The 21,764-nt window shown below is 50.8% G+C and overlaps 36 non-coding genes across 36 annotated transcripts; all 36 read right to left on the minus strand.

The window, feature by feature from the left end:
* Window positions 1–39: 39 nt before the first annotated feature.
* LOC127615719 (5S ribosomal RNA) lies at window positions 40–158 on the minus strand. Its single transcript, XR_007966946.1, has one exon. It is a non-coding gene; the product is annotated as a 5S ribosomal RNA (ribosomal RNA).
* A 479-nt stretch (window positions 159–637) lies between these two features.
* On the minus strand, window positions 638–756 carry LOC127611510 (5S ribosomal RNA). The gene has a single exon (XR_007965353.1). It is a non-coding gene; the product is annotated as a 5S ribosomal RNA (ribosomal RNA).
* A 479-nt stretch (window positions 757–1,235) lies between these two features.
* Window positions 1,236–1,354, minus strand: LOC127611516 (5S ribosomal RNA). The gene has a single exon (XR_007965354.1). It is a non-coding gene; the product is annotated as a 5S ribosomal RNA (ribosomal RNA).
* A 479-nt stretch (window positions 1,355–1,833) lies between these two features.
* On the minus strand, window positions 1,834–1,952 carry LOC127611518 (5S ribosomal RNA). Its single transcript, XR_007965356.1, has one exon. It is a non-coding gene; the product is annotated as a 5S ribosomal RNA (ribosomal RNA).
* Window positions 1,953–2,430: 478 nt separating this feature from the next.
* LOC127611520 (5S ribosomal RNA) lies at window positions 2,431–2,549 on the minus strand. Its single transcript, XR_007965357.1, has one exon. It is a non-coding gene; the product is annotated as a 5S ribosomal RNA (ribosomal RNA).
* A 479-nt stretch (window positions 2,550–3,028) lies between these two features.
* Window positions 3,029–3,147, minus strand: LOC127611523 (5S ribosomal RNA). The gene has a single exon (XR_007965359.1). It is a non-coding gene; the product is annotated as a 5S ribosomal RNA (ribosomal RNA).
* A 478-nt stretch (window positions 3,148–3,625) lies between these two features.
* On the minus strand, window positions 3,626–3,744 carry LOC127615227 (5S ribosomal RNA). Its single transcript, XR_007966853.1, has one exon. It is a non-coding gene; the product is annotated as a 5S ribosomal RNA (ribosomal RNA).
* A 479-nt stretch (window positions 3,745–4,223) lies between these two features.
* On the minus strand, window positions 4,224–4,342 carry LOC127613890 (5S ribosomal RNA). Its single transcript, XR_007966359.1, has one exon. It is a non-coding gene; the product is annotated as a 5S ribosomal RNA (ribosomal RNA).
* Window positions 4,343–4,820: 478 nt separating this feature from the next.
* Window positions 4,821–4,939, minus strand: LOC127611534 (5S ribosomal RNA). The gene has a single exon (XR_007965361.1). It is a non-coding gene; the product is annotated as a 5S ribosomal RNA (ribosomal RNA).
* Window positions 4,940–5,418: 479 nt separating this feature from the next.
* LOC127611539 (5S ribosomal RNA) lies at window positions 5,419–5,537 on the minus strand. The gene has a single exon (XR_007965362.1). It is a non-coding gene; the product is annotated as a 5S ribosomal RNA (ribosomal RNA).
* Window positions 5,538–6,015: 478 nt separating this feature from the next.
* On the minus strand, window positions 6,016–6,134 carry LOC127614499 (5S ribosomal RNA). Its single transcript, XR_007966569.1, has one exon. It is a non-coding gene; the product is annotated as a 5S ribosomal RNA (ribosomal RNA).
* Window positions 6,135–6,613: 479 nt separating this feature from the next.
* Window positions 6,614–6,732, minus strand: LOC127611544 (5S ribosomal RNA). The gene has a single exon (XR_007965363.1). It is a non-coding gene; the product is annotated as a 5S ribosomal RNA (ribosomal RNA).
* Window positions 6,733–7,211: 479 nt separating this feature from the next.
* Window positions 7,212–7,330, minus strand: LOC127613033 (5S ribosomal RNA). The gene has a single exon (XR_007966052.1). It is a non-coding gene; the product is annotated as a 5S ribosomal RNA (ribosomal RNA).
* A 478-nt stretch (window positions 7,331–7,808) lies between these two features.
* On the minus strand, window positions 7,809–7,927 carry LOC127615261 (5S ribosomal RNA). The gene has a single exon (XR_007966866.1). It is a non-coding gene; the product is annotated as a 5S ribosomal RNA (ribosomal RNA).
* A 479-nt stretch (window positions 7,928–8,406) lies between these two features.
* On the minus strand, window positions 8,407–8,525 carry LOC127613633 (5S ribosomal RNA). The gene has a single exon (XR_007966256.1). It is a non-coding gene; the product is annotated as a 5S ribosomal RNA (ribosomal RNA).
* A 479-nt stretch (window positions 8,526–9,004) lies between these two features.
* On the minus strand, window positions 9,005–9,123 carry LOC127611549 (5S ribosomal RNA). The gene has a single exon (XR_007965364.1). It is a non-coding gene; the product is annotated as a 5S ribosomal RNA (ribosomal RNA).
* A 478-nt stretch (window positions 9,124–9,601) lies between these two features.
* Window positions 9,602–9,720, minus strand: LOC127615730 (5S ribosomal RNA). The gene has a single exon (XR_007966947.1). It is a non-coding gene; the product is annotated as a 5S ribosomal RNA (ribosomal RNA).
* A 479-nt stretch (window positions 9,721–10,199) lies between these two features.
* On the minus strand, window positions 10,200–10,318 carry LOC127611550 (5S ribosomal RNA). The gene has a single exon (XR_007965365.1). It is a non-coding gene; the product is annotated as a 5S ribosomal RNA (ribosomal RNA).
* A 702-nt stretch (window positions 10,319–11,020) lies between these two features.
* Window positions 11,021–11,139, minus strand: LOC127611551 (5S ribosomal RNA). The gene has a single exon (XR_007965366.1). It is a non-coding gene; the product is annotated as a 5S ribosomal RNA (ribosomal RNA).
* A 479-nt stretch (window positions 11,140–11,618) lies between these two features.
* Window positions 11,619–11,737, minus strand: LOC127611553 (5S ribosomal RNA). The gene has a single exon (XR_007965367.1). It is a non-coding gene; the product is annotated as a 5S ribosomal RNA (ribosomal RNA).
* Window positions 11,738–12,216: 479 nt separating this feature from the next.
* Window positions 12,217–12,335, minus strand: LOC127613042 (5S ribosomal RNA). The gene has a single exon (XR_007966054.1). It is a non-coding gene; the product is annotated as a 5S ribosomal RNA (ribosomal RNA).
* A 478-nt stretch (window positions 12,336–12,813) lies between these two features.
* On the minus strand, window positions 12,814–12,932 carry LOC127615263 (5S ribosomal RNA). The gene has a single exon (XR_007966868.1). It is a non-coding gene; the product is annotated as a 5S ribosomal RNA (ribosomal RNA).
* A 479-nt stretch (window positions 12,933–13,411) lies between these two features.
* On the minus strand, window positions 13,412–13,530 carry LOC127613640 (5S ribosomal RNA). Its single transcript, XR_007966260.1, has one exon. It is a non-coding gene; the product is annotated as a 5S ribosomal RNA (ribosomal RNA).
* A 479-nt stretch (window positions 13,531–14,009) lies between these two features.
* Window positions 14,010–14,128, minus strand: LOC127611556 (5S ribosomal RNA). Its single transcript, XR_007965368.1, has one exon. It is a non-coding gene; the product is annotated as a 5S ribosomal RNA (ribosomal RNA).
* A 478-nt stretch (window positions 14,129–14,606) lies between these two features.
* On the minus strand, window positions 14,607–14,725 carry LOC127616722 (5S ribosomal RNA). The gene has a single exon (XR_007967163.1). It is a non-coding gene; the product is annotated as a 5S ribosomal RNA (ribosomal RNA).
* Window positions 14,726–15,204: 479 nt separating this feature from the next.
* LOC127611557 (5S ribosomal RNA) lies at window positions 15,205–15,323 on the minus strand. Its single transcript, XR_007965369.1, has one exon. It is a non-coding gene; the product is annotated as a 5S ribosomal RNA (ribosomal RNA).
* A 479-nt stretch (window positions 15,324–15,802) lies between these two features.
* On the minus strand, window positions 15,803–15,921 carry LOC127611558 (5S ribosomal RNA). Its single transcript, XR_007965370.1, has one exon. It is a non-coding gene; the product is annotated as a 5S ribosomal RNA (ribosomal RNA).
* Window positions 15,922–16,400: 479 nt separating this feature from the next.
* LOC127611565 (5S ribosomal RNA) lies at window positions 16,401–16,519 on the minus strand. The gene has a single exon (XR_007965372.1). It is a non-coding gene; the product is annotated as a 5S ribosomal RNA (ribosomal RNA).
* Window positions 16,520–16,997: 478 nt separating this feature from the next.
* Window positions 16,998–17,116, minus strand: LOC127611572 (5S ribosomal RNA). The gene has a single exon (XR_007965379.1). It is a non-coding gene; the product is annotated as a 5S ribosomal RNA (ribosomal RNA).
* Window positions 17,117–17,595: 479 nt separating this feature from the next.
* LOC127611577 (5S ribosomal RNA) lies at window positions 17,596–17,714 on the minus strand. Its single transcript, XR_007965380.1, has one exon. It is a non-coding gene; the product is annotated as a 5S ribosomal RNA (ribosomal RNA).
* A 478-nt stretch (window positions 17,715–18,192) lies between these two features.
* Window positions 18,193–18,311, minus strand: LOC127615232 (5S ribosomal RNA). Its single transcript, XR_007966854.1, has one exon. It is a non-coding gene; the product is annotated as a 5S ribosomal RNA (ribosomal RNA).
* Window positions 18,312–18,790: 479 nt separating this feature from the next.
* On the minus strand, window positions 18,791–18,909 carry LOC127613902 (5S ribosomal RNA). The gene has a single exon (XR_007966361.1). It is a non-coding gene; the product is annotated as a 5S ribosomal RNA (ribosomal RNA).
* A 478-nt stretch (window positions 18,910–19,387) lies between these two features.
* Window positions 19,388–19,506, minus strand: LOC127611579 (5S ribosomal RNA). Its single transcript, XR_007965381.1, has one exon. It is a non-coding gene; the product is annotated as a 5S ribosomal RNA (ribosomal RNA).
* Window positions 19,507–19,985: 479 nt separating this feature from the next.
* On the minus strand, window positions 19,986–20,104 carry LOC127611584 (5S ribosomal RNA). The gene has a single exon (XR_007965382.1). It is a non-coding gene; the product is annotated as a 5S ribosomal RNA (ribosomal RNA).
* Window positions 20,105–20,582: 478 nt separating this feature from the next.
* On the minus strand, window positions 20,583–20,701 carry LOC127614505 (5S ribosomal RNA). Its single transcript, XR_007966570.1, has one exon. It is a non-coding gene; the product is annotated as a 5S ribosomal RNA (ribosomal RNA).
* Window positions 20,702–21,180: 479 nt separating this feature from the next.
* LOC127611588 (5S ribosomal RNA) lies at window positions 21,181–21,299 on the minus strand. The gene has a single exon (XR_007965383.1). It is a non-coding gene; the product is annotated as a 5S ribosomal RNA (ribosomal RNA).
* Between the last annotated feature and the right edge of the window lie 465 nt (window positions 21,300–21,764).

A 21,764-nucleotide genomic window follows, 5' to 3' on the forward strand; every position in this document is an offset into this window, starting at 1 on the left:
GAGCAGTGAATCGTGTTGAGAATTGGAGGTGGGTGCAAAAGCTTACAGCAGCTGGTATTCCCAGGCGGTCTCCCATCCAAGTACTAACCAGGCCCGACCCTGCTTAGCTTCCGAGATCGGACGAGATCGGGCGTTCTCAGGGTAGTATGGGCGTAAGCGAGGGAAAACGTGAAAATTGTCCCCTTTATAGCAGACATGGCACTTGCGGGTCGGGGATGGAGTCGTGGGGTGATTTTTTTTTCATTTAATGACCTCCTCCCGAGAGCACGAAGGAGGGGCCCGCTCCCGTGGTGGTTTGAGCGCGCAGCCTGTCAGGCTCGCATTCGGTCCTCTGCGAGCGCGCAGATGCGGTATTTGATGTTTGTTGCAAAAGTGGGCTTTTCCAGTGGAGGTGCAAAGGCATCCAGCAGGCGGAAATCCCAAGCTGTTTCATGTCCAAGTGCTATCATGACCGATCCCCGTGCAGACGGCTCCCTCTGTTGGACATTAATTTTATTCCAAAGAGACGTTGATCTGTCAAATCAACGTGAAGGAAACGATTTCAAACCACAGGATAAGTGAAAGTTGAATGACGAATGAATGCCAAAATTTTTGGAAAGAGCAGTGAATCGTGTTGAGAATTGGAGGTGGGTGCAAAAGCTTACAGCACCTGGTATTCCCAGGCGGTCTCCCATCCAAGTACTAACCAGGCCCGACCCTGCTTAGCTTCCGAGATCGGACGAGATCGGGCGTTCTCAGGGTAGTATGGCCGTAAGCGAGGGAAAACGCGAAAATTGTCCTCTTTATAGCAGACAGGGCACTTCTGGGTCGGGGGTGGAGTAGTGGGGTGATTTTTTTTCATTTAATAAACCTCCTCCGGAGTGCACAAAGGAGGGGCCCGCTCCCGTGGTGGTTTGAGCGCGCAGCCTGTCAGGCTCGCATACGGTCCTCTGCGAGCGCGCAGAGGCTGTACTTGATGTCTGTTGCAAAAGTGGGCTTTTCCAGTGGAGGTGCAAAGGCATCCAGCAGGCGGAAATCCCAAGCTGTTTCATGTCCAAGTGCTATCATGACCGATCCCCGTGCAGACGGCTCCCTCTGTTGGACATTAATTTTATTCCAAAGAGACGTTGATCTGTCAAATCAACGTGAAGGAAACGATTTCAAACCACAGGATAAGTGAAAGTTGAATGACGAATGAATGCCAAAATTTTTGGAAAGAGCAGTGAATCGTGTTGAGAATTGGAGGTGGGTGCAAAAGCTTACAGCACCTGGTATTCCCAGGCGGTCTCCCATCCAAGTACTAACCAGGCCCGACCCTGCTTAGCTTCCGAGATCGGACGAGATCGGGCGTTCTCAGGGTAGTATGGCCGTAAGCGAGGGAAAACGCGAAAATTGTCCTCTTTATAGCAGACAGGGCACTTCTGGGTCGGGGGTGGAGTAGTGGGGTGATTTTTTTTCATTTAATAAACCTCCTCCGGAGTGCACAAAGGAGGGGCCCGCTCCCGTGGTGGTTTGAGCGCGCAGCCTGTCAGGCTCGCATACGGTCCTCTGCGAGCGCGCAGAGGCTGTACTTGATGTCTGTTGCAAAAGTGGGCTTTTCCAGTGGAGGTGCATAGGCATCCAGCAGGCGGAAATCCCAAGCTGTTTCATGTCCAAGTGCTATCATTACCGATTCCCGTGCAGACGGCTCCCTCTGTTGGACATTAATTTTATTCCAAAGAGACGTTGATCTGTCAAATCAACGTGAAGGAAACGATTTTAAACCACAGGATAAGTGAAAGTTGAATGACGAATGAATGCCAAAATTTTTGGAAAGAGCAGTGAATCGTGTTGAGAATTGGAGGTGGGTGCAAAAGCTTACAGCACCTGGTATTCCCAGGCGGTCTCCCATCCAAGTACTAACCAGGCCCGACCCTGCTTAGCTTCCGAGATCGGACGAGATCGGGCGTTCTCAGGGTAGTATGGCCGTAAGCAAGGGAAAACGTGAAAATTGTCCCCTTTATAGCAGACACGGCACTTGCGGGTCGGGGATGGAGTAGTGGGGTGATTTTTTTTTCATTTAATGACCTCCTCCCGAGAGCACGAAGGAGGGGCCCGCTCCCGTGGTGGTTTGAGCGCGCAGCCTGTCAGGCTCGCATACGGTCCTCTGCGAGCACGCAGATGCAGTATTTGATGTTTGTTGCAAAAGTGGGCTTTTCCAGTGGAGGTGCAAAGGCATCCAGCAGGCGGAAATCCCAAGCTGTTTCATGTCCAAGTGCTATCATGAACGACCCCGTGCAGACGGCTCCCTCTGTTGGACATTAATTTTATTCCAAAGAGAACTTGATCTGTCAAATCAACGTGAAGGAAACGATTTCAAACCACAGGATAAGTGAAAGTTGAATGACTAATGAAAGCCAAAATTTTTGGAAAGAGCAGTGAATCGTGTTGAGAATTGGAGGTGGGTGCAAAAGCTTACAGCACCTGGTATTCCCAGGCGGTCTCCCATCCAAGTACTAACCAGGCCCGACCCTGCTTAGCTTCCGAGATCGGACGAGATCGGGCGTTCTCAGGGTAGTATGGCCGTAAGCGAGGGAAAACGTGAAAATTGTCCCCTTTATAGCAGACACGGCACTTGCGGGTCGGGGATGGAGAAGTGGGGTGATTTTTTTTTCATTTAATGACCTCCTCCCGAGAGCACGAAGGAGGGGCCCGCTCCCGTGGTGGTTTGAGCGCGCAGCCTGTCAGGCTCGCATACGGTCCTCTGCGAGCGCGCAGAGGCTGTACTTGATGTCTGTTGCAAAAGTGGGCTTTTCCAGTGGAGGTGCAAACGCATCCAGCAGGCGGAAATCCCAAGCTGTTTCATGTCCAAGTGCTATCATGACCGATTCCCGTGCAGACGGCTCCCTCTGTTGGACATTAATTTTATTCCAAAGAGACGTTGATCTGTCAAATCAACGTGAAGGAAACGATTTTAAACCACAGGATAAGTGAAAGTTGAATGACGAATGAATGCCAAAATTTTTGGAAAGAGCAGTGAATCGTGTTGAGAATTGGAGGTGGGTGCAAAAGCTTACAGCACCTGGTATTCCCAGGCGGTCTCCCATCCAAGTACTAACCAGGCCCGACCCTGCTTAGCTTCCGAGATCGGACGAGATCGGGCGTTCTCAGGGTAGTATGGCCGTAAGCGAGGGAAAACGTGAAAATTGTCCCCTTTATAGCAGACACGGCACTTGCGGGTCGGGGATGGAGAAGTGGGGTGATTTTTTTTTCATTTAATGACCTCCTCCCGAGAGCACGAAGGAGGGGCCCGCTCCCGTGGTGGTTTGAGCGCGCAGCCTGTCAGGCTCGCATACGGTCCTCTGCGAGCACGCAGATGCAGTATTTGATGTTTGTTGCAAAAGTGGGCTTTTCCAGTGGAGGTGCAAAGGCATCCAGCAGGCGGAAATCCCAAGCTGTTTCATGTCCAAGTGCTATCATGAACGACCCCGTGCAGACGGCTCCCTCTGTTGGACATTAATTTTATTCCAAAGAGAACTTGATCTGTCAAATCAACGTGAAGGAAACGATTTCAAACCACAGGATAAGTGAAAGTTGAATGACTAATGAAAGCCAAAATTTTTGGAAAGAGGAGTGAATCGTGTTGAGAATTGGAGGTGGGTGCAAAAGCTTACAGCAGCTGGTATTCCCAGGCGGTCTCCCATCCAAGTACTAACCAGGCCCGACCCTGCTTAGCTTCCGAGATCGGACGAGATCAGGCGTTCTCAGGGTAGTATGGCCGTAAGCGAGGGAAAACGCGAAAATTGTCCTCTTTATAGCAGACAGGGCACTTCTGGGTCGGGGGTGGAGTAGTGGGGTGATTTTTTTTCATTTAATAAACCTCCTCCGGAGTGCACAAAGGAGGGGCCCGCTCCCGTGGTGGTTTGAGCGCGCAGCCTGTCAGGCTCGCATACGGTCCTCTGCGAGCGCGCAGAGGCTGTACTTGATGTCTGTTGCAAAAGTGGGCTTTTCCAGTGGAGGTGCATAGGCATCCAGCAGGCGGAAATCCCAAGCTGTTTCATGTCCAAGTGCTATCATTACCGATTCCCGTGCAGACGGCTCCCTCTGTTGGACATTAATTTTATTCCAAAGAGACGTTGATCTGTCAAATCAACGTGAAGGAAACGATTTTAAACCACAGGATAAGTGAAAGTTGAATGACGAATGAATGCCAAAATTTTTGGAAAGAGCAGTGAATCGTGTTGAGAATTGGAGGTGGGTGCAAAAGCTTACAGCACCTGGTATTTCCAGGCGGTCTCCCATCCAAGTACTAACCAGGCCCGACCCTGCTTAGCTTCCGAGATCGGACGAGATCGGGCGTTCTCAGGGTAGTATGGCCGTAAGCGAGGGAAAACGTGAAAATTGTCCCCTTTATAGCAGACACGGCACTTGCGGGTCGGGGATGGAGTAGTGGGGTGATTTTTTTTTCATTTAATGACCTCCTCCCGAGAGCACGAAGGAGGGGCCCGCTCCCGTGGTGGTTTGAGCGCGCAGCCTGTCAGGCTCGCATACGGTCCTCTGCGAGCACGCAGATGCAGTATTTGATGTTTGTTGCAAAAGTGGGCTTTTCCAGTGGAGGTGCAAAGGCATCCAGCAGGCGGAAATCCCAAGCTGTTTCATGTCCAAGTGCTATCATGAACGACCCCGTGCAGACGGCTCCCTCTGTTGGACATTAATTTTATTCCAAAGAGAACTTGATCTGTCAAATCAACGTGAAGGAAACGATTTCAAACCACAGGATAAGTGAAAGTTGAATGACTAATGAAAGCCAAAATTTTTGGAAAGAGCAGTGAATCGTGTTGAGAATTGGAGGTGGGTGCAAAAGCTTACAGCACCTGGTATTCCCAGGCGGTCTCCCATCCAAGTACTAACCAGGCCCGACCCTGCTTAGCTTCCGAGATCGGACGAGATCGGGCGTTCTCAGGGTAGTATGGCCGTAAGCGAGGGAAAACGCGAAAATTGTCCTCTTTATAGCAGACAGGGCACTTCTGGGTCGGGGGTGGAGTAGTGGGGTGATTTTTTTTCATTTAATAAACCTCCTCCGGAGTGCACAAAGGAGGGGCCCGCTCCCGTGGTGGTTTGAGCGAGCAGCCTGTCAGGCTCGCATACGGTCCTCTGCGAGCGCGCAGAGGCTGTACTTGATGTCTGTTGCAAAAGTGGGCTTTTCCAGTGGAGGTGCATAGGCATCCAGCAGGCGGAAATCCCAAGCTGTTTCATGTCCAAGTGCTATCATTACCGATTCCCGTGCAGACGGCTCCCTCTGTTGGACATTAATTTTATTCCAAAGAGACGTTGATCTGTCAAATCAACGTGAAGGAAACGATTTTAAACCACAGGATAAGTGAAAGTTGAATGACGAATGAATGCCAAAATTTTTGGAAAGAGCAGTGAATCGTGTTGAGAATTGGAGGTGGGTGCAAAAGCTTACAGCACCTGGTATTCCCAGGCGGTCTCCCATCCAAGTACTAACCAGGCCCGACCCTGCTTAGCTTCCGAGATCGGACGAGATCGGGCGTTCTCAGGGTAGTATGGCCGTAAGCGAGGGAAAACGTGAAAATTGTCCCCTTTATAGCAGACAAGGCACTTGCGGGTCGGGGATGGAGTAGTGGGGTGATTTTTTTTTCATTTAATGACCTCCTCCCGAGAGCACGAAGGAGGGGCCCGCTCCCGTGGTGGTTTGAGCGCGCAGCCTGTCAGGCTCGCATACGGTCCTCTGCGAGCACGCAGATGCAGTATTTGATGTTTGTTGCAAAAGTGGGCTTTTCCAGTGGAGGTGCAAAGGCATCCAGCAGGCGGAAATCCCAAGCTGTTTCATGTCCAAGTGCTATCATGAACGACCCCGTGCAGACGGCTCCCTCTGTTGGACATTAATTTTATTCCAAAGAGAACTTGATCTGTCAAATCAACGTGAAGGAAACGATTTCAAACCACAGGATAAGTGAAAGTTGAATGACGAATGAATGCCAAAATTTTTGGAAAGAGCAGTGAATCGTGTTGAGAATTGGAGGTGGGTGCAAAAGCTCACAGCACCTGGTATTCCCAGGCGGTCTCCCATCCAAGTACTAACCAGGCCCGACCCTGATTAGCTTCCGAGATCGGACGAGATCGGGCGTTCTCAGGGTAGTATGGCCGTAAGCGAGGGAAAACGTGAAAATTGTCCCCTTTATAGCAGACACGGCACTTGCGGGTCGGGGATGGAGTAGTGGGGTGATTTTTTTTTCATTTAATGACCTCCTCCCGAGAGCACGAAGGAGGGGCCTGCTCCCGTGGTGGTTTGAGCGCGCAGCCTGTCAGGCTCGCATACGGTCCTCTGCGAGCGCGCAGATGCGGTATTTGATGTTTGTTGCAAAAGTGGGCTTTTCCAGTGGAGGTGCAAACGCATCCAGCAGGCGGAAATCCCAAGCTGTTTCATGTCCAAGTGCTATCATGAACGATCCCCGTGCAGACGGCTCCCTCTGTTGGACATTAATTTTATTCCAAAGAGACGTTGATCTGTCAAATCAACGTGAAGGAAACGATTTCAAACCACAGGATAAGTGAAAGTTGAATGACGAATGAATGCCAAAATTTTTGGAAAGAGCAGTGAATCGTGTTGTGATTTGGAGGTGGGTGCAAAAGCTTACAGCACCTGGTATTCCCAGGCGGTCTCCCATCCAAGTACTAACCAGGCCCGACCCTGCTTAGCTTCCGAGATCGGACGAGATCGGGCGTTCTCAGGGTAGTATGGCCGTAAGCGAGGGAAAACGTGAAAATTGTCCCCTTTATAGCAGACACGGCACTTGCGGGTCGGGGATGGAGTAGTGGGGTGATTTTTTTTTCATTTAATGACCTCCTCCCGAGAGCACGAAGGAGGGGCCTGCTCCCGTGGTGGTTTGAGCGCGCAGCCTGTCAGGCTCGCATACGGTCCTCTGCGAGCGCGCAGATGCGGTATTTGATGTTTGTTGCAAAAGTGGGCTTTTCCAGTGGAGGTGCAAACGCATCCAGCAGGCGGAAATCCCAAGCTGTTTCATGTCCAAGTGCTATCATGACCGATCCCCGTGCAGACGGCTCCCTCTGTTGGACATTAATTTTATTCCAAAGAGACGTTGATCTGTCAAATCAACGTGAAGGAAACGATTTTAAACCACAGGATAAGTGAAAGTTGAATGACGAATGAATGCCAAAATTTTTGGAAAGAGCAGTGAATCGTGTTGAGAATTGGAGGTGGGTGCAAAAGCTTACAGCACCTGGTATTCCCAGGCGGTCTCCCATCCAAGTACTAACCAGGCCCGACCCTGCTTAGCTTCCGAGATCGGACGAGATCGGGCGTTCTCAGGGTAGTATGGCCATAAGCGAGGGAAAACGTGAAAATTGTCCCCTTTATAGCAGACAAGGCACTTGCGGGTCGGGGATGGAGTAGTGGGGTGATTTTTTTTTCATTTAATGACCTCCTCCCGAGAGCACGAAGGAGGGGCCCGCTCCCGTGGTGGTTTGAGCGCGCAGCCTGTCAGGCTCGCATACGGTCCTCTGCGAGCACGCAGATGCAGTATTTGATGTTTGTTGCAAAAGTGGGCTTTTCCAGTGGAGGTGGAAAGGCATCCAGCAGGCGGAAATCCCAAGCTGTTTCATGTCCAAGTGCTATCATGACCGACCCCGTGCAGACGGCTCCCTCTGTTGGACATTAATTTTATTCCAAAGAGACGTTGATCTGTCAAATCAACGTGAAGGAAACGATTTCAAACCACAGGATAAGTGAAAGTTGAATGACTAATGAAAGCCAAAATTTTTGGAAAGAGCAGTGAATCGTGTTGAGAATTGGAGGTGGGTGCAAAAGCTTACAGCAGCTGGTATTCCCAGGCGGTCTACCATCCAAGTACTAACCAGGCCCGACCCTGCTTAGCTTCCGAGATCGGACGAGATCGGGCGTTCTCAGGGTAGTATGGCCGTAAGCGAGGGAAAACGTGAAAATTGTCCCCTTTATAGCAGACATGGCACTTGCGGGTCGGGGATGGAGTCGTGGGGTGATTTTTTTTTCATTTAATGACTTCCTCCCGAGAGCACGAAGGAGGGGCCCGCTCCCGTGGTGGTTTGAGCGCGCAGCCTGTCAGGCTCGCATTCGGTCCTCTGCGAGCGCGCAGATGCGGTATTTGATGTTTGTTGCAAAAGTGGGCTTTTCCAGTGGAGGTGCAAAGGCATCCAGCAGGCGGAAATCCCAAGCTGTTTCATGTCCAAGTGCTATCATGACCGCTCCCCGTGCAGACGGCTCCCTCTGTTGGACATTAATTTTATTCCAAAGAGACGTTGATCTGTCAAATCAACGTGAAGGAAACGATTTCAAACCACAGGATAAGTGAAAGTTGAATGACGAATGAATGCCAAAATTTTTGGAAAGAGCAGTGAATCGTGTTGAGAATTGGAGGTGGGTGCAAAAGCTTACAGCACCTGGTATTCCCAGGCGGTCTCCCATCCAAGTACTAACCAGGCCGGACCCTGCTTAGCTTCCGAGATCGGACGAGATCGGGCGTTCTCAGGGTAGTATGGCCGTAAGCGAGGGAAAACGCGAAAATTGTCCTCTTTATAGCAGACAAGGCACTTCTGGGTCGGGGGTGGAGTAGTGGGGTGATTTTTTTTCATTTAATAAACCTCCTCCGGAGTGCACAAAGGAGGGGCCCGCTCCCGTGGTGGTTTGAGCGCGCAGCCTGTCAGGCTCGCATACGGTCCTCTGCGAGCGCGCAGAGGCTGTACTTGATGTCTGTTGCAAAAGTGGGCTTTTCCAGTGGAGGTGCATAGGCATCCAGCAGGCGGAAATCCCAAGCTGTTTCATGTCCAAGTGCTATCATTACCGATTCCCGTGCAGACGGCTCCCTCTGTTGGACATTAATTTTATTCCAAAGAGACGTTGATCTGTCAAATCAACGTGAAGGAAACGATTTTAAACCACAGGATAAGTGAAAGTTGAATGACGAATGAATGCCAAAATTTTTGGAAAGAGCAGTGAATCGTGTTGAGAATTGGAGGTGGGTGCAAAAGCTTACAGCACCTGGTATTCCCAGGCGGTCTCCCATCCAAGTACTAACCAGGCCCGACCCTGCTTAGCTTCCGAGATCGGACGAGATCGGGCGTTCTCAGGGTAGTATGGCCGTAAGCGAGGGAAAACGTGAAAATTGTCCCCTTTATAGCAGACAAGGCACTTGCGGGTCGGGGATGGAGAAGTGGGGTGATTTTTTTTTCATTTAATGACCTCCTCCCGAGAGCACGAAGGAGGGGCCCGCTCCCGTGGTGGTTTGAGCGCGCAGCCTGTCAGGCTCGCATACGGTCCTCTGCGAGCACGCAGATGCAGTATTTGATGTTTGTTGCAAAAGTGGGCTTTTCCAGTGGAGGTGGAAAGGCATCCAGCAGGCGGAAATCCCAAGCTGTTTCATGTCCAAGTGCTATCATGACCGACCCCGTGCAGACGGCTCCCTCTGTTGGACATTAATTTTATTCCAAAGAGACGTTGATCTGTCAAATCAACGTGAAGGAAACGATTTCAAACCACAGGATAAGTGAAAGTTGAATGACTAATGAAAGCCAAAATTTTTGGAAAGAGCAGTGAATCGTGTTGAGAATTGGAGGTGGGTGCAAAAGCTTACAGCAGCTGGTATTCCCAGGCGGTCTCCCATCCAAGTACTAACCAGGCCCGACCCTGCTTAGCTTCCGAGATCGGACGAGATCGGGCGTTCTCAGGGTAGTATGGGCGTAAGCGAGGGAAAACGTGAAAATTGTCCCCTTTATAGCAGACATGGCACTTGCGGGTCGGGGATGGAGTCGTGGGGTGATTTTTTTTTCATTTAATGACCTCCTCCCGAGAGCACGAAGGAGGGGCCCGCTCCCGTGGTGGTTTGAGCGCGCAGCCTGTCAGGCTCGCATTCGGTCCTCTGCGAGCGCGCAGATGCGGTATTTGATGTTTGTTGCAAAAGTGGGCTTTTCCAGTGGAGGTGCAAAGGCATCCAGCAGGCGGAAATCCCAAGCTGTTTCATGTCCAAGTGCTATCATGACCGATCCCCGTGCAGACGGCTCCCTCTGTTGGACATTAATTTTATTCCAAAGAGACGTTGATCTGTCAAATCAACGTGAAGGAAACGATTTCAAACCACAGGATAAGTGAAAGTTGAATGACGAATGAATGCCAAAATTTTTGGAAAGAGCAGTGAATCGTGTTGAGAATTGGAGGTGGGTGCAAAAGCTTACAGCACCTGGTATTCCCAGGCGGTCTCCCATCCAAGTACTAACCAGGCCCGACCCTGCTTAGCTTCCGAGATCGGACGAGATCGGGCGTTCTCAGGGTAGTATGGCCGTAAGCGAGGGAAAACGCGAAAATTGTCCTCTTTATAGCAGACAGGGCACTTCTGGGTCGGGGGTGGAGTAGTGGGGTGATTTTTTTTCATTTAATAAACCTCCTCCGGAGTGCACAAAGGAGGGGCCCGCTCCCGTGGTGGTTTGAGCGCGCAGCCTGTCAGGCTCGCATACGGTCCTCTGCGAGCGCGCAGTCCGATCGGGCGTTCTCAGGGTAGTATGGCCGTAAGCGAGGGAAAACGCGAAAATTGTCCTCTTTATAGCAGACAGGGCACTTCTGGGTCGGGGGTGGAGTAGTGGGGTGATTTTTTTTCATTTAATAAACCTCCTCCGGAGTGCACAAAGGAGGGGCCCGCTCCCGTGGTGGTTTGAGCGCGCAGCCTGTCAGGCTCGCATACGGTCCTCTGCGAGCGCGCAGAGGCTGTACTTGATGTTTGTTGCAAAAGTGGGCTTTTCCAGTGGAGGTGCAAAGGCATCCAGCAGGCGGAAATCCCAAGCTGTTTCATGTCCAAGTGCTATCATGAACGACCCCGTGCAGACGGCTCCCTCTGTTGGACATTAATTTTATTCCAAAGAGAACTTGATCTGTCAAATCAACGTGAAGGAAACGATTTCAAACCACAGGATAAGTGAAAGTTGAATGACGAATGAATGCCAAAATTTTTGGAAAGAGCAGTGAATCGTGTTGAGAATTGGAGGTGGGTGCAAAAGCTTACAGCACCTGGTATTCCCAGGCGGTCTCCCATCCAAGTACTAACCAGGCCCGACCCTGCTTAGCTTCCGAGATCGGACGAGATCGGGCGTTCTCAGGGTAGTATGGCCGTAAGCGAGGGAAAACGTGAAAATTGTCCCCTTTATAGCAGACACGGCACTTGCGGGTCGGGGATGGAGTAGTGGGGTGATTTTTTTTTCATTTAATGACCTCCTCCCGAGAGCACGAAGGAGGGGCCTGCTCCCGTGGTGGTTTGAGCGCGCAGCCTGTCAGGCTCGCATAGGGTCCTCTGCGAGCGCGCAGATGCGGTATTTGATGTTTGTTGCAAAAGTGGGCTTTTCCAGTGGAGGTGCAAACGCATCCAGCAGGCGGAAATCCCAAGCTGTTTCATGTCCAAGTGCTATCATGAACGATCCCCGTGCAGACGGCTCCCTCTGTTGGACATTAATTTTATTCCAAAGAGACGTTGATCTGTCAAATCAACGTGAAGGAAACGATTTCAAACCACAGGATAAGTGAAAGTTGAATGACGAATGAATGCCAAAATTTTTGGAAAGAGCAGTGAATCGTGTTGTGATTTGGAGGTGGGTGCAAAAGCTTACAGCACCTGGTATTCCCAGGCGGTCTCCCATCCAAGTACTAACCAGGCCCGACCCTGCTTAGCTTCCGAGATCGGACGAGATCGGGCGTTCTCAGGGTAGTATGGCCGTAAGCGAGGGAAAACGTGAAAATTGTCCCCTTTATAGCAGACACGGCACTTGCGGGTCGGGGATGGAGTAGTGGGGTGATTTTTTTTTCATTTAATGACCTCCTCCCGAGAGCACGAAGGAGGGGCCTGCTCCCGTGGTGGTTTGAGCGCGCAGCCTGTCAGGCTCGCATACGGTCCTCTGCGAGCGCGCAGATGCGGTATTTGATGTTTGTTGCAAAAGTGGGCTTTTCCAGTGGAGGTGCAAACGCATCCAGCAGGCGGAAATCCCAAGCTGTTTCATGTCCAAGTGCTATCATGACCGATCCCCGTGCAGACGGCTCCCTCTGTTGGACATTAATTTTATTCCAAAGAGACGTTGATCTGTCAAATCAACGTGAAGGAAACGATTTTAAACCACAGGATAAGTGAAAGTTGAATGACGAATGAATGCCAAAATTTTTGGAAAGAGCAGTGAATCGTGTTGAGAATTGGAGGTGGGTGCAAAAGCTTACAGCACCTGGTATTCCCAGGCGGTCTCCCATCCAAGTACTAACCAGGCCCGACCCTGCTTAGCTTCCGAGATCGGACGAGATCGGGCGTTCTCAGGGTAGTATGGCCATAAGCGAGGGAAAACGTGAAAATTGTCCCCTTTATAGCAGACAAGGCACTTGCGGGTCGGGGATGGAGTAGTGGGGTGATTTTTTTTTCATTTAATGACCTCCTCCCGAGAGCACGAAGGAGGGGCCCGCTCCCGTGGTGGTTTGAGCGCGCAGCCTGTCAGGCTCGCATACGGTCCTCTGCGAGCACGCAGATGCAGTATTTGATGTTTGTTGCAAAAGTGGGCTTTTCCAGTGGAGGTGGAAAGGCATCCAGCAGGCGGAAATCCCAAGCTGTTTCATGTCCAAGTGCTATCATGACCGACCCCGTGCAGACGGCTCCCTCTGTTGGACATTAATTTTATTCCAAAGAGACGTTGATCTGTCAAATCAACGTGAAGGAAACGATTTCAAACCACAGGATAAGTGAAAGTTGAATGACTAATGAAAGCCAAAATTTTTGGAAAGAGCAGTGAATCGTGTTGAGAATTGGAGGTGGGTGCAAAAGCTTACAGCAGCTGGTATTCCCAGGCGGTCTACCATCCAAGTACTAACCAGGCCCGACCCTGCTTAGCTTCCGAGATCGGACGAGATCGGGCGTTCTCAGGGTAGTATGGCCGTAAGCGAGGGAAAACGTGAAAATTGTCCCCTTTATAGCAGACATGGCACTTGCGGGTCGGGGATGGAGTCGTGGGGTGATTTTTTTTTCATTTAATGACTTCCTCCCGAGAGCACGAAGGAGGGGCCCGCTCCCGTGGTGGTTTGAGCGCGCAGCCTGTCAGGCTCGCATTCGGTCCTCTGCGAGCGCGCAGATGCGGTATTTGATGTTTGTTGCAAAAGTGGGCTTTTCCAGTGGAGGTGCAAAGGCATCCAGCAGGCGGAAATCCCAAGCTGTTTCATGTCCAAGTGCTATCATGACCGCTCCCCGTGCAGACGGCTCCCTCTGTTGGACATTAATTTTATTCCAAAGAGACGTTGATCTGTCAAATCAACGTGAAGGAAACGATTTCAAACCACAGGATAAGTGAAAGTTGAATGACGAATGAATGCCAAAATTTTTGGAAAGAGCAGTGAATCGTGTTGAGAATTGGAGGTGGGTGCAAAAGCTTACAGCACCTGGTATTCCCAGGCGGTCTCCCATCCAAGTACTAACCAGGCCGGACCCTGCTTAGCTTCCGAGATCGGACGAGATCGGGCGTTCTCAGGGTAGTATGGCCGTAAGCGAGGGAAAACGCGAAAATTGTCCTCTTTATAGCAGACAAGGCACTTCTGGGTCGGGGGTGGAGTAGTGGGGTGATTTTTTTTCATTTAATAAACCTCCTCCGGAGTGCACAAAGGAGGGGCCCGCTCCCGTGGTGGTTTGAGCGCGCAGCCTGTCAGGCTCGCATACGGTCCTCTGCGAGCGCGCAGAGGCTGTACTTGATGTCTGTTGCAAAAGTGGGCTTTTCCAGTGGAGGTGCATAGGCATCCAGCAGGCGGAAATCCCAAGCTGTTTCATGTCCAAGTGCTATCATTACCGATTCCCGTGCAGACGGCTCCCTCTGTTGGACATTAATTTTATTCCAAAGAGACGTTGATCTGTCAAATCAACGTGAAGGAAACGATTTTAAACCACAGGATAAGTGAAAGTTGAATGACGAATGAATGCCAAAATTTTTGGAAAGAGCAGCGAATCGTGTTGAGAATTGGAGGTGGGTGCAAAAGCTTACAGCACCTGGTATTCCCAGGCGGTCTCCCATCCAAGTACTAACCAGGCCCGACCCTGCTTAGCTTCCGAGATCGGACGAGATCGGGCGTTCTCAGGGTAGTATGGCCGTAAGCGAGGGAAAACGTGAAAATTGTCCCCTTTATAGCAGACAAGGCACTTGCGGGTCGGGGATGGAGAAGTGGGGTGATTTTTTTTTCATTTAATGACCTCCTCCCGAGAGCACGAAGGAGGGGCCCGCTCCCGTGGTGGTTTGAGCGCGCAGCCTGTCAGGCTCGCATACGGTCCTCTGCGAGCACGCAGATGCAGTATTTGATGTTTGTTGCAAAAGTGGGCTTTTCCAGTGGAGGTGGAAAGGCATCCAGCAGGCGGAAATCCCAAGCTGTTTCATGTCCAAGTGCTATCATGACCGACCCCGTGCAGACGGCTCCCTCTGTTGGACATTAATTTTATTCCAAAGAGACGTTGATCTGTCAAATCAACGTGAAGGAAACGATTTCAAACCACAGGATAAGTGAAAGTTGAATGACTAATGAAAGCCAAAATTTTTGGAAAGAGCAGTGAATCGTGTTGAGAATTGGAGGTGGGTGCAAAAGCTTACAGCAGCTGGTATTCCCAGGCGGTCTCCCATCCAAGTACTAACCAGGCCCGACCCTGCTTAGCTTCCAAGATCGGACGAGATCGGGCGTTCTCAGGGTAGTATGGGCGTAAGCGAGGGAAAACGTGAAAATTGTCCCCTTTATAGCAGACATGGCACTTGCGGGTCGGGGATGGAGTCGTGGGGTGATTTTTTTTTCATTTAATGACCTCCTCCCGAGAGCACGAAGGAGGGGCCCGCTCCCGTGGTGGTTTGAGCGCGCAGCCTGTCAGGCTCGCATTCGGTCCTCTGCGAGCGCGCAGATGCGGTATTTGATGTTTGTTGCAAAAGTGGGCTTTTCCAGTGGAGGTGCAAAGGCATCCAGCAGGCGGAAATCCCAAGCTGTTTCATGTCCAAGTGCTATCATGACCGATCCCCGTGCAGACGGCTCCCTCTGTTGGACATTAATTTTATTCCAAAGAGACGTTGATCTGTCAAATCAACGTGAAGGAAACGATTTCAAACCACAGGATAAGTGAAAGTTGAATGACGAATGAATGCCAAAATTTTTGGAAAGAGCAGTGAATCGTGTTGAGAATTGGAGGTGGGTGCAAAAGCTTACAGCACCTGGTATTCCCAGGCGGTCTCCCATCCAAGTACTAACCAGGCCCGACCCTGCTTAGCTTCCGAGATCGGACGAGATCGGGCGTTCTCAGGGTAGTATGGCCGTAAGCGAGGGAAAACGCGAAAATTGTCCTCTTTATAGCAGACAGGGCACTTCTGGGTCGGGGGTGGAGTAGTGGGGTGATTTTTTTTCATTTAATAAACCTCCTCCGGAGTGCACAAAGGAGGGGCCCGCTCCCGTGGTGGTTTGAGCGCGCAGCCTGTCAGGCTCGCATACGGTCCTCTGCGAGCGCGCAGAGGCTGTACTTGATGTCTGTTGCAAAAGTGGGCTTTTCCAGTGGAGGTGCAAAGGCATCCAGCAGGCGGAAATCCCAAGCTGTTTCATGTCCAAGTGCTATCATGACCGATCCCCGTGCAGACGGCTCCCTCTGTTGGACATTAATTTTATTCCAAAGAGACGTTGATCTGTCAAATCAACGTGAAGGAAACGATTTCAAACCACAGGATAAGTGAAAGTTGAATGACGAATGAATGCCAAAATTTTTGGAAAGAGCAGTGAATCGTGTTGAGAATTGGAGGTGGGTGCAAAAGCTTACAGCACCTGGTATTCCCAGGCGGTCTCCCATCCAAGTACTAACCAGGCCCGACCCTGCTTAGCTTCCGAGATCGGACGAGATCGGGCGTTCTCAGGGTAGTATGGCCGTAAGCGAGGGAAAACGCGAAAATTGTCCTCTTTATAGCAGACAGGGCACTTCTGGGTCGGGGGTGGAGTAGTGGGGTGATTTTTTTTCATTTAATAAACCTCCTCCGGAGTGCACAAAGGAGGGGCCCGCTCCCGTGGTGGTTTGAGCGCGCAGCCTGTCAGGCTCGCATACGGTCCTCTGCGAGCGCGCAGAGGCTGTACTTGATGTCTGTTGCAAAAGTGGGCTTTTCCAGTGGAGGTGCATAGGCATCCAGCAGGCGGAAATCCCAAGCTGTTTCATGTCCAAGTGCTATCATTACCGATTCCCGTGCAGACGGCTCCCTCTGTTGGACATTAATTTTATTCCAAAGAGACGTTGATCTGTCAAATCAACGTGAAGGAAACGATTTTAAACCACAGGATAAGTGAAAGTTGAATGACGAATGAATGCCAAAATTTTTGGAAAGAGCAGTGAATCGTGTTGAGAATTGGAGGTGGGTGCAAAAGCTTACAGCACCTGGTATTCCCAGGCGGTCTCCCATCCAAGTACTAACCAGGCCCGACCCTGCTTAGCTTCCGAGATCGGACGAGATCGGGCGTTCTCAGGGTAGTATGGCCGTAAGCAAGGGAAAACGTGAAAATTGTCCCCTTTATAGCAGACACGGCACTTGCGGGTCGGGGATGGAGTAGTGGGGTGATTTTTTTTTCATTTAATGACCTCCTCCCGAGAGCACGAAGGAGGGGCCCGCTCCCGTGGTGGTTTGAGCGCGCAGCCTGTCAGGCTCGCATACGGTCCTCTGCGAGCACGCAGATGCAGTATTTGATGTTTGTTGCAAAAGTGGGCTTTTCCAGTGGAGGTGCAAAGGCATCCAGCAGGCGGAAATCCCAAGCTGTTTCATGTCCAAGTGCTATCATGAACGACCCCGTGCAGACGGCTCCCTCTGTTGGACATTAATTTTATTCCAAAGAGAACTTGATCTGTCAAATCAACGTGAAGGAAACGATTTCAAACCACAGGATAAGTGAAAGTTGAATGACTAATGAAAGCCAAAATTTTTGGAAAGAGCAGTGAATCGTGTTGAGAATTGGAGGTGGGTGCAAAAGCTTACAGCACCTGGTATTCCCAGGCGGTCTCCCATCCAAGTACTAACCAGGCCCGACCCTGCTTAGCTTCCGAGATCGGACGAGATCGGGCGTTCTCAGGGTAGTATGGCCGTAAGCGAGGGAAAACGTGAAAATTGTCCCCTTTATAGCAGACACGGCACTTGCGGGTCGGGGATGGAGAAGTGGGGTGATTTTTTTTTCATTTAATGACCTCCTCCCGAGAGCACGAAGGAGGGGCCCGCTCCCGTGGTGGTTTGAGCGCGCAGCCTGTCAGGCTCGCATACGGTCCTCTGCGAGCGCGCAGAGGCTGTACTTGATGTCTGTTGCAAAAGTGGGCTTTTCCAGTGGAGGTGCAAACGCATCCAGCAGGCGGAAATCCCAAGCTGTTTCATGTCCAAGTGCTATCATGACCGATTCCCGTGCAGACGGCTCCCTCTGTTGGACATTAATTTTATTCCAAAGAGACGTTGATCTGTCAAATCAACGTGAAGGAAACGATTTTAAACCACAGGATAAGTGAAAGTTGAATGACGAATGAATGCCAAAATTTTTGGAAAGAGCAGTGAATCGTGTTGAGAATTGGAGGTGGGTGCAAAAGCTTACAGCACCTGGTATTCCCAGGCGGTCTCCCATCCAAGTACTAACCAGGCCCGACCCTGCTTAGCTTCCGAGATCGGACGAGATCGGGCGTTCTCAGGGTAGTATGGCCGTAAGCGAGGGAAAACGTGAAAATTGTCCCCTTTATAGCAGACACGGCACTTGCGGGTCGGGGATGGAGAAGTGGGGTGATTTTTTTTTCATTTAATGACCTCCTCCCGAGAGCACGAAGGAGGGGCCCGCTCCCGTGGTGGTTTGAGCGCGCAGCCTGTCAGGCTCGCATACGGTCCTCTGCGAGCACGCAGATGCAGTATTTGATGTTTGTTGCAAAAGTGGGCTTTTCCAGTGGAGGTGCAAAGGCATCCAGCAGGCGGAAATCCCAAGCTGTTTCATGTCCAAGTGCTATCATGAACGACCCCGTGCAGACGGCTCCCTCTGTTGGACATTAATTTTATTCCAAAGAGAACTTGATCTGTCAAATCAACGTGAAGGAAACGATTTCAAACCACAGGATAAGTGAAAGTTGAATGACTAATGAAAGCCAAAATTTTTGGAAAGAGGAGTGAATCGTGTTGAGAATTGGAGGTGGGTGCAAAAGCTTACAGCAGCTGGTATTCCCAGGCGGTCTCCCATCCAAGTACTAACCAGGCCCGACCCTGCTTAGCTTCCGAGATCGGACGAGATCAGGCGTTCTCAGGGTAGTATGGCCGTAAGCGAGGGAAAACGCGAAAATTGTCCTCTTTATAGCAGACAGGGCACTTCTGGGTCGGGGGTGGAGTAGTGGGGTGATTTTTTTTCATTTAATAAACCTCCTCCGGAGTGCACAAAGGAGGGGCCCGCTCCCGTGGTGGTTTGAGCGCGCAGCCTGTCAGGCTCGCATACGGTCCTCTGCGAGCGCGCAGAGGCTGTACTTGATGTCTGTTGCAAAAGTGGGCTTTTCCAGTGGAGGTGCATAGGCATCCAGCAGGCGGAAATCCCAAGCTGTTTCATGTCCAAGTGCTATCATTACCGATTCCCGTGCAGACGGCTCCCTCTGTTGGACATTAATTTTATTCCAAAGAGACGTTGATCTGTCAAATCAACGTGAAGGAAACGATTTTAAACCACAGGATAAGTGAAAGTTGAATGACGAATGAATGCCAAAATTTTTGGAAAGAGCAGTGAATCGTGTTGAGAATTGGAGGTGGGTGCAAAAGCTTACAGCACCTGGTATTTCCAGGCGGTCTCCCATCCAAGTACTAACCAGGCCCGACCCTGCTTAGCTTCCGAGATCGGACGAGATCGGGCGTTCTCAGGGTAGTATGGCCGTAAGCGAGGGAAAACGTGAAAATTGTCCCCTTTATAGCAGACACGGCACTTGCGGGTCGGGGATGGAGTAGTGGGGTGATTTTTTTTTCATTTAATGACCTCCTCCCGAGAGCACGAAGGAGGGGCCCGCTCCCGTGGTGGTTTGAGCGCGCAGCCTGTCAGGCTCGCATACGGTCCTCTGCGAGCACGCAGATGCAGTATTTGATGTTTGTTGCAAAAGTGGGCTTTTCCAGTGGAGGTGCAAAGGCATCCAGCAGGCGGAAATCCCAAGCTGTTTCATGTCCAAGTGCTATCATGAACGACCCCGTGCAGACGGCTCCCTCTGTTGGACATTAATTTTATTCCAAAGAGAACTTGATCTGTCAAATCAACGTGAAGGAAACGATTTCAAACCACAGGATAAGTGAAAGTTGAATGACTAATGAAAGCCAAAATTTTTGGAAAGAGCAGTGAATCGTGTTGAGAATTGGAGGTGGGTGCAAAAGCTTACAGCACCTGGTATTCCCAGGCGGTCTCCCATCCAAGTACTAACCAGGCCCGACCCTGCTTAGCTTCCGAGATCGGACGAGATCGGGCGTTCTCAGGGTAGTATGGCCGTAAGCGAGGGAAAACGCGAAAATTGTCCTCTTTATAGCAGACAGGGCACTTCTGGGTCGGGGGTGGAGTAGTGGGGTGATTTTTTTTCATTTAATAAACCTCCTCCGGAGTGCACAAAGGAGGGGCCCGCTCCCGTGGTGGTTTGAGCGAGCAGCCTGTCAGGCTCGCATACGGTCCTCTGCGAGCGCGCAGAGGCTGTACTTGATGTCTGTTGCAAAAGTGGGCTTTTCCAGTGGAGGTGCATAGGCATCCAGCAGGCGGAAATCCCAAGCTGTTTCATGTCCAAGTGCTATCATTACCGATTCCCGTGCAGACGGCTCCCTCTGTTGGACATTAATTTTATTCCAAAGAGACGTTGATCTGTCAAATCAACGTGAAGGAAACGATTTTAAACCACAGGATAAGTGAAAGTTGAATGACGAATGAATGCCAAAATTTTTGGAAAGAGCAGTGAATCGTGTTGAGAATTGGAGGTGGGTGCAAAAGCTTACAGCACCTGGTATTCCCAGGCGGTCTCCCATCCAAGTACTAACCAGGCCCGACCCTGCTTAGCTTCCGAGATCGGACGAGATCGGGCGTTCTCAGGGTAGTATGGCCGTAAGCGAGGGAAAACGTGAAAATTGTCCCCTTTATAGCAGACAAGGCACTTGCGGGTCGGGGATGGAGTAGTGGGGTGATTTTTTTTTCATTTAATGACCTCCTCCCGAGAGCACGAAGGAGGGGCCCGCTCCCGTGGTGGTTTGAGCGCGCAGCCTGTCAGGCTCGCATACGGTCCTCTGCGAGCACGCAGATGCAGTATTTGATGTTTGTTGCAAAAGTGGGCTTTTCCAGTGGAGGTGCAAAGGCATCCAGCAGGCGGAAATCCCAAGCTGTTTCATGTCCAAGTGCTATCATGAACGACCCCGTGCAGACGGCTCCCTCTGTTGGACATTAATTTTATTCCAAAGAGAACTTGATCTGTCAAATCAACGTGAAGGAAACGATTTCAAACCACAGGATAAGTGAAAGTTGAATGACGAATGAATGCCAAAATTTTTGGAAAGAGCAGTGAATCGTGTTGAGAATTGGAGGTGGGTGCAAAAGCTCACAGCACCTGGTATTCCCAGGCGGTCTCCCATCCAAGTACTAACCAGGCCCGACCCTGATTAGCTTCCGAGATCGGACGAGATCGGGCGTTCTCAGGGTAGTATGGCCGTAAGCGAGGGAAAACGTGAAAATTGTCCCCTTTATAGCAGACACGGCACTTGCGGGTCGGGGATGGAGTAGTGGGGTGATTTTTTTTTCATTTAATGACCTCCTCCCGAGAGCACGAAGGAGGGGCCTGCTCCCGTGGTGGTTTGAGCGCGCAGCCTGTCAGGCTCGCATACGGTCCTCTGCGAGCGCGCAGATGCGGTATTTGATGTTTGTTGCAAAAGTGGGCTTTTCCAGTGGAGGTGCAAACGCATCCAGCAGGCGGAAATCCCAAGCTGTTTCATGTCCAAGTGCTATCATGAACGATCCCCGTGCAGACGGCTCCCTCTGTTGGACATTAATTTTATTCCAAAGAGACGTTGATCTGTCAAATCAACGTGAAGGAAACGATTTCAAACCACAGGATAAGTGAAAGTTGAATGACGAATGAATGCCAAAATTTTTGGAAAGAGCAGTGAATCGTGTTGTGATTTGGAGGTGGGTGCAAAAGCTTACAGCACCTGGTATTCCCAGGCGGTCTCCCATCCAAGTACTAACCAGGCCCGACCCTGCTTAGCTTCCGAGATCGGACGAGATCGGGCGTTCTCAGGGTAGTATGGCCGTAAGCGAGGGAAAACGTGAAAATTGTCCCCTTTATAGCAGACACGGCACTTGCGGGTCGGGGATGGAGTAGTGGGGTGATTTTTTTTTCATTTAATGACCTCCTCCCGAGAGCACGAAGGAGGGGCCTGCTCCCGTGGTGGTTTGAGCGCGCAGCCTGTCAGGCTCGCATACGGTCCTCTGCGAGCGCGCAGATGCGGTATTTGATGTTTGTTGCAAAAGTGGGCTTTTCCAGTGGAGGTGCAAACGCATCCAGCAGGCGGAAATCCCAAGCTGTTTCATGTCCAAGTGCTATCATGACCGATCCCCGTGCAGACGGCTCCCTCTGTTGGACATTAATTTTATTCCAAAGAGACGTTGATCTGTCAAATCAACGTGAAGGAAACGATTTTAAACCACAGGATAAGTGAAAGTTGAATGACGAATGAATGCCAAAATTTTTGGAAAGAGCAGTGAATCGTGTTGAGAATTG

The sequence above is a fragment of the Hippocampus zosterae genome, chromosome 1 (assembly GCF_025434085.1).
Source record: "Hippocampus zosterae strain Florida chromosome 1, ASM2543408v3, whole genome shotgun sequence".
Classification (NCBI taxonomy): domain Eukaryota; kingdom Metazoa; phylum Chordata; class Actinopteri; order Syngnathiformes; family Syngnathidae; genus Hippocampus; species Hippocampus zosterae.